The sequence below is a fragment of the Myotis lucifugus genome, unplaced genomic scaffold (genome assembly GCF_000147115.1).
Source record: "Myotis lucifugus unplaced genomic scaffold, Myoluc2.0 scaffold_41, whole genome shotgun sequence".
Taxonomy (NCBI): Eukaryota; Metazoa; Chordata; class Mammalia; order Chiroptera; family Vespertilionidae; genus Myotis; species Myotis lucifugus.
This window is the reverse complement of record NW_005871089.1, coordinates 3,634,325-3,642,144: the sequence shown is the minus strand read 5'-3', so window position 1 is coordinate 3,642,144 and position 7,820 is coordinate 3,634,325.

The window sequence follows — 7,820 nt, the reverse complement described above, 5'->3', positions numbered from 1 at the left end:
CAGCAGCCGCCCAAGCAGCTCGCCCTGACCGAGGAGTAGCAGCCACACAAACAGACAGACCAACCACATCTGAGGAGCGGCAGCCCTGCGCAGCCCACACTGGTACAAGGGGCAGCAGCCACACGCAGTCTGCACCTGTCCGACGAGCAGCAGCTGGGTGAGCATCCCGGCCCCATCTGAGGAGCAGCAGCTGCACGTGCAGCTCACTCCCGCCCGAGGAGCAGCAGCCACGCAAGCAGCACATCCCCCATCTGAGGAGCAGCAGCTGCATGAGCAGCCCGCACCCGTACAAGGAGCAGTAGCCCTGTAAGCAACCTGCCCCTGTCCAAAGAGCAGCAGCCTCACAAGCAGCCCGCCCCATCTGAGGAACAGCAGCAGCGTGCAGCCAGCCCAGATCCAAGGAGCAGCAACCACGGGAACAGTCCATGCCCATCCGAGAAGCAGAAGCCACATGAACCGCCCGCTCCTGTCCAAGGAGCAGCAGCTGCGCTCAGCCCACCCCCACCTGAAGAGCAGCAGCCTCGTGATCAGCCCACCCCTATCCAAGGAACAGCAGCTGTGTGAGCAGCCTCACTTACCAGCCAGAGGAGACACCACTGCTGTGAACAGCACCCACAAGAGGAGCCGCTGCCAACTGAGGAGCAGCCACTACTGTGACCACTTGAGGAGCAACTACAGCCCGAGGAAACACTGCCACCCAAGGAGCAGCCCCTGCACGACTCGACATCTAGATCAGTTGGTGAGAGCAAAAATGGGTAGACAAAGAAACCCCCAAAGGAAAGAAATGGAGGACTTGCCAGAAAAGCGGTTAAGTGAAACAGAGGCATGCAATATGTCAGGAAAAGAATTCAGAATAAGGGTCCTAGAATGCATAAACCGGTTGGAGGAAAAAATCAACAACTTAAGTAAGAGTCAAGAAGAAATGGATGAAAAAATCAATAACTTATGAAAGAATCAAGAAGAAATAAAGAGTGATATAGCTGCAATAAAAAACACCATGGAAAGTTTCAACAGTAGACTAGGAGAAGCGGAGGACTGAATCAGCGAATTAGAAGACAGGGAAGCAAAACACACCCAAACTGAACTGCAATTGGAGAAAAAAATTAAAAGACAGGAGGAGAGCCTAAGGGAGCTATGGGACAACATGAAACGAAGCAACATACGAATAATAGGGGTGCCAGAACAACAGAAAGAGGAACAAGGGTTAGAAAACCTATTTGAAGAAATAATGTCAGAAAACTTCCCTGCGGTGGGGAAGAAAAAAGTCACACAAGCACAGAGAGTCCCAAGCAAGATGAACCCAAAAGACCCACACCAAGAAACATCATAATTACCATAGCAAATGTTCAGGACAAAGAGAGAATCTTAAAGGCTGCAAGACAGAGACAGAAAGTTACATACAAGGGATCTCCCATTAGATTATCAAATGATTTCTTAACAGAAACACATCAGGCCAGAAAAGAATGGACGGAAATTTACAAAGTGATGCAAAGCAAGGGACTGAATCCAAGAATCCAAGAATACTCTATCCAGCAAGGCTATCCTTCAAAATTGAAGGGGAAATAAGAAGCTTCACAGACAAAAAAAGGCTAAGGGAGTTTATCACCACCAAGCCAGCAATGCAAGAAATACTAAAGGGACTGAGGTAAAAAGAAGAAATAAAAAGCTAAGAAAGAATACAGGCACAAAAATCAAAATGGCTACAAACAAGTACCTTTCAATAATAACTTTAAATGTAAATGGACTAAATGCTCCAATCAAAAGACATCAAGTGGCTGAATGGATAAAAAAGCTTTTCTGGCGAGTCCTCCTTTTCTTTCCTTTGGGGGTTTCTTTGTCTACCCATGTTTGATCTCACCGACATATCTAGATGTTGAGTCGTTCAGGGGCTGCTCCTTGGGTGGCAGTGGCTCCTCGGGCTGTGGTTGCTCCTCTGGCGGTTGTTGTAGCAGCTGCTCCTCAGTTGGCAGGAGCTCCTGTGGTGGGTGCTGTTCACCACTGTGGTAGCTCCTCTGGCTGATGGGGGGACGCTTCACACACAGCTGCTGTTCCTCAGACAGAGGGTGTGCTGATCACGAGGCTGCTGTTCCTTGGATGGGGCGGGCTACACACGCAGCTGCTACTCCTTGAACTGGGGCGGACTGCTCACGTGGCTGCTGATCCTTGAATGGGGGCTGGCTGCACACTGCTGTTGTTCCTCTGATGTTGTGGGTTGCTTGTGGGGTTACTGCTTCTAGGACCTGCTGCTGCTCGTCGGACAGGTGCAGGCTGTTGTGGCTCTGCTCCTCAGACCGGTGCATGCTGCATAGAGCTGCCACTCCTCGGATGTGGGTGGTCTGCTCGTGTGGTTGCTATTCCTCGGACTGGGGTGGGCTGCCGCTGCTCCTCGAATGGGGCCGGGCTGCTCACACACCTGCTGTTCCTCGGATTGGGCAGGCTGCTCGTGCGGCTGCTGCTGCTTGGGCGAGGGCAAGATGCTTGTGCAGCTGCTGCTCCTCGGACCAGTGCAGGGTGCGGGCTGTGCACAGCTGCTGCTCCTCGGATGGGGGCGGGCTGTGCAGGGCTGCCTCTCCTCAGACGTAGGAAGACTGTTCGTGCGGCTGCTGCTCCTCGGACAGATCGGACTGGTCGTGTGGTTGCTGCTCTTTGGACAGGGAAGCGGGCTGCTCACACAGCTGCTGCTCCTTGGACAGGGGCAGGCCACATGAGGCTGCTGCTCTAAGGCTAGAGGCAGGCTGCTCATGGGGCTGATGCTCCCTGGACAAGAGCGCACCGCTCACTTGTCTGTTGCTCACGTGGTTGAAAAAATAATGTGAACAGAAGTAGGAAATAAAGGAACAAACAAAAAAAAAGGAGAACAAAGAAAGAAGAAAGAAAAAAAAGCAACAAACCAAAAAAAGGGAAAAAAAGCAAAAAGCAAAAAAAAAAAAGCTAACAAAATAATAAAAAAATAAAATTGAAAAATTGAAATGTCATTCCTTTGGCTGCCTTAAGATCCCAGTTTTCTGGAATGTCTGTGATTCTGTTGTTGTTGCTGGGACTGAAAGGCCCTCTATTGGCCACACCGTGTTAACTCCCGGGGATTAATCAGATTATTTTAATCCTTCATCTCATTCAGGGTGGAATCTGGGTGTGGCTGTATTCCTTGCCTGGGGCCTGGAGGGAGGAATTATAGCCTCAGGAGAAAAAATGGCTGCCCAAGTCCTGGGCTCAGGGGTGACTCAGCACTCAACTTGCTGCCACCTCTCCTGGCCCCCCTTCTCTCCCCAGCCTCTCCCCAGATTCCACTCGTCCGCACCTTCTCCCGCTCTTCAGCACGGGTGAGTGTCTGTATCCGAAATGTCCTATGAACAGGGTTCAGTGAAAACAAACAAACAAATGCCAGCCGCAGAAATGGGGAAGGCTGAATCTCTGTAAGCTCCTCTCTTAAAGGCACTGCATGGTCTGGTCAGCGCTTCAGTCTGCCCCTTTTAGGCTCAGTCCTCTGTAATTACAGAACACAGATCTCAAATCCCCCAGCGCCAACAGTCCCACGGATCTCCTTTCCACAGTCAGGGGCTGTGCCTGTCCCAAGAGATGTGGCTGTGTGCCACGCAGTCTCCCTCTGACCCTCTGAGCTCAGAGGTCTGGCAAACTTTCCTGCCCAGATCCCTGGTTTTTACCTTTCCAGGGGAACTCTGCCCTTCCTGGCTGCAAACTGTCTCACCAGCTGAGTATACTTCGCCAATTCAGGGTGGGTGTTATTAGTTTCAGCTGCTCACTCCTTTGCTCCGGGACAAGACCTGGGACGCATCTGCCTATTCCGCCGCCATCTTGTCTCTCTACTTTCACCCCAACACCCATTTTTGATAAAAACTCTCAGCAAGGTGGGAATAGAAGGATCATACCTCAACATAATAAAAGCCATATATGACAAACCCACAGCCAACATCATACTCAATGGACAAAAACTAACACCATTTCCCCTAAGAACAGTAACAAGACAGGGATGCCCACTCTCACCACTCCTGTTTGACATAGTACTGGAAGTATTAGCCATTGCAATTAGACAAGAAGAAGAAATAAAAGGCATCCAAATTGGAAAAGAAGAAGTAAAACTGTCCTTATTCGCAGATGACATCAAAAAACTATTAGCCTTGATAAATGAATTTGGCAATGTAGCAGGATACAAAATTAATGCCAAGAAATCTATGGCATTTCTATACACCAATAGTGAACTTACAGAAAGAGAGACTAAAAAAGCAATCCCATTTACCATCGCACCAAAAAAATTAAGCTACCTAGGAATAAGCTTAACTAAAGAGGCAAAAGACCTCTACTCAGAAAACTACAGGACATTGAAAAAAGAGATAGAGGAAGACATAAAGAGATGGAAGAACATACCATGTTCTTGGATTGGTAGAATCAACATCATTAAAATGTCCATACAACCCAAAGCAATCTATAAATTCAACGCACTTCCCATTAAAATACCAACGGCATATTTCACAGACCTAGAACGAACTCTCCAAAAATTCATCTGGAATAAAAAAAGACCCCGAATAGCTGCAGCGATCCTGAGAAAGAAGAACAAAGTAGGTGGGATCTCAATACCAGATATCAAGCTGTATTACAAAGCCACTGTTCTCAAAACTGCCTGGTACTGGCAAAAGAACAGACATATAGATCAATGGAATAGAATAGAGAGCCCAGAAATCAGCCCGAACCAATATGCTCAATTAATATTTGACAAAGGAGGCAAGAACATACAATGGAGTCAAGATAATCTCTTCAATAAATGGTGTTGGGAAAATTGGACACATACATGCAAAAAATGAAACTAGACCACCAACTTACACCATACACAAAAATAAACTCAAAATGGATAAAGGACTTAAATGTATGACGAGAAACCATAAAAATACTAGAAGGATCCAAAGGCAACAAAATCTCAGACATATGCCGAAGCAATTTCTTCACCAATACAGCTCCTAAGGTATTGGAAACTAAAGAGAAAATAAACAAATGGGACTACATCAAAATAAAAAGCTGTTGCACAGCAAAAGAAACCATCAACAAAACAACAAGAAAGCCCACTGCATAGGAGAACATATTTGCCAATGTTATCACTGATAAGGGTTTAATCTCCAACATTTATAGGGAACTCATACAACTTAACAAAAGGAGGATAAACAATCCAATCAAAAAGTGGGCAAAGGACCTAAATAGACACCTTTCAAAAGAGGACATTCAGAAAGCCAAGAGACATATGAAAACATGCTCAAAGTCACTAATCATCCGAGAGATGAAAATCAAAACAATGAGGTACCATCTCACACCTGTCAGAATGGCTATCATCAACAAATCAACAAATGACAAGTGCTGGAGAGGATGTGGAGAAAAAGGAACACTCGTGCACTGCTGGTGGGAATGCAGACTGGTGCAGCCACTATGGAAGACAGTATGGAGTTTCCTCAAAAAGTTAAAAATGGAACTCCCATTTGACCCCATGATCCCACTTCTAGGAATATATCCCAAGAAAACAGAAACACCAATCAGAAAGGATATATGCACCCCTATGTTCATAGCAGCACAATTCACCATAGCTAAGATCTGGAAACAGCCTAAGTGCCCATCAGCAGATGAATGGATTAGAAAACTGTGGTACATCTACACAATGGAATACTATGCTGCTGTAAAAAAGAAGGCATTCTTACCATTTGCGACAGCATGGATAGAACTGGAGAGCATTATACTAAGTCAAATAAGCCAGTCAATGAAAGAAAAATACCACATGATCTCACTCATTTATGGATAATAAAGACCATTATAAACTGATGAGCAAAAATAGATACAGAGGCAGAGCAACATGTAACAGACTGTCAAACTACAGTGGGAAGGCTGGGGAGGGTTGGGGGGTGGGGATGAGGGTAAGAGATCAACCAAAGGACTTGTATGCATGCATACAAGCATAACCAATGGACACAAGACACTGGGGGGCATGGGAGGCTAGGGGAGGGTCAAGGGGAGAAAAAAAAAAAGGAGACATATATAATACTCTTTGTAATACTTTAAGCAATAAAACAATTAAAAATATGTTCACACTACCCAAAGCAATCTATAGATTCAATGCACTCCCCATTAAAATACCAACAGCATACTTCAAAGACATAGAAAAAACACTCCAAAAATTCATCTGGAATAAATATGACCCTGAATAGCTAGAGCAATCCTGAGAAAGTAGAACAAAGTTGGAGGGATCACAATACCAGATATCAAGCTATGTTACAAAGCCACTGTTCTCAAAACTGGTACAAGAACAGACATATAGACCAATGGGATAGAACAAAGAACCCAGAGTTCAACTCAAGCCATTATGCTCAATTAATATTTGACAAAGGAGGCAAGTGCATACAATGGCGTCAAGATAGTCTCTTCAATAAATGGTGTTGGTAAAATTGGACAGATACATACAAAAAAACGAACTAGACCACCAACTTACACCATACACACAAATAAACCCCAAATGGATAAAGGACTTAAACGTAAGTGAGGAAACCATAAAAATCCTAGAAGAAGCCATAGGCAGCAAAATAGCAGACATTTGTTATAGCAATATCTTCACCGATAAAACTCCTAGGGCAATGGAAACTAAGGGGAAAATAAACAAATGGGACTATATGGAAATAAAGAGCTTCTGCACAGCAAAAGAAACCGTCAACAAAACAACACGAAAGCCCACTGCATGGGAGAACATATTTGCCAATGTTATCTCTGATAAGGGTTTAATCTCCAACATTTACAGGAAAGTCATACAATTTAACAAAAAGAAGATAAACAACCCAATCAAAAAGTGGGCAAAGGACCTAAATAGACACTTTTTGAAAGAAGACATACAGAAGGCCAAGAGACATATGAAAACATGCTCACAGTCACTAATCATCTGAGAGATGCAAATCAAAACAACAATGAGACACCATCTCACACCTGTCAGAATGGTTATCATCAACAAATCAAATAACAAGTGTTGGAGAGGATGTGGAGAAAAAGGAACCCTCATGCACTGATGGTGGGAATGCAGACTGGTGCAGCCACTGTGGAGAACAGTATGGCGTTTCCTCAAAAATGAAAAATGGAACTTCCATTTGACCCAGTGATCACACTTCTAGGAATATATCCCAAGAAACCAGAAACACCAATCAGAAAGGATATATGCACCCAGATGTTCATAGCAGCACAATTTATAGCAGCTAAGATCTGGAAACAGCCTAAGTGCCCATCAGCAGATGAGTGGATTAGAAAACAGTGGTACACCTACACTACTGGAATGGAATACTACACTGCTGTAAAAAGAAGGAATTCTCACCATTTGCAACAGCATGGATGAACCTGGAGAGCATCATGCTAAGTGAAATAAGCCAGATGGAGAAAGATAAATATCACATGATCTCACTCATTTGTGGAATATAATGAACAACATAAACTGATGAACAAGAATAGATCCAGAAGCAAATGGTAGGGGAGAGGGGGTTAGAGACCAGCTAAAGGACTTGTATGCATGCATATTAACATAATCAATGGACACAGATACTGGGATGGTGGGAGCTTGCCCAGGGTGGGAATGGCTTGGAGGGGGGTCAATTGGGGGAAAAGGAGACATATGTAAAACTTTAGACAATAAAAATAAATAAACAAATAAATAGATAAATAAGTAAAAATAAAAATAAAAAGCCAGTGACCAGAACACCGTAATGACCAGAAGGACTGGTCGCTTTGATGCCCACTGTGGCCAGCAAACTGGCCCTATTCCGGGGTGGGGCCAGCCCTCCCGCCTCCTGCAG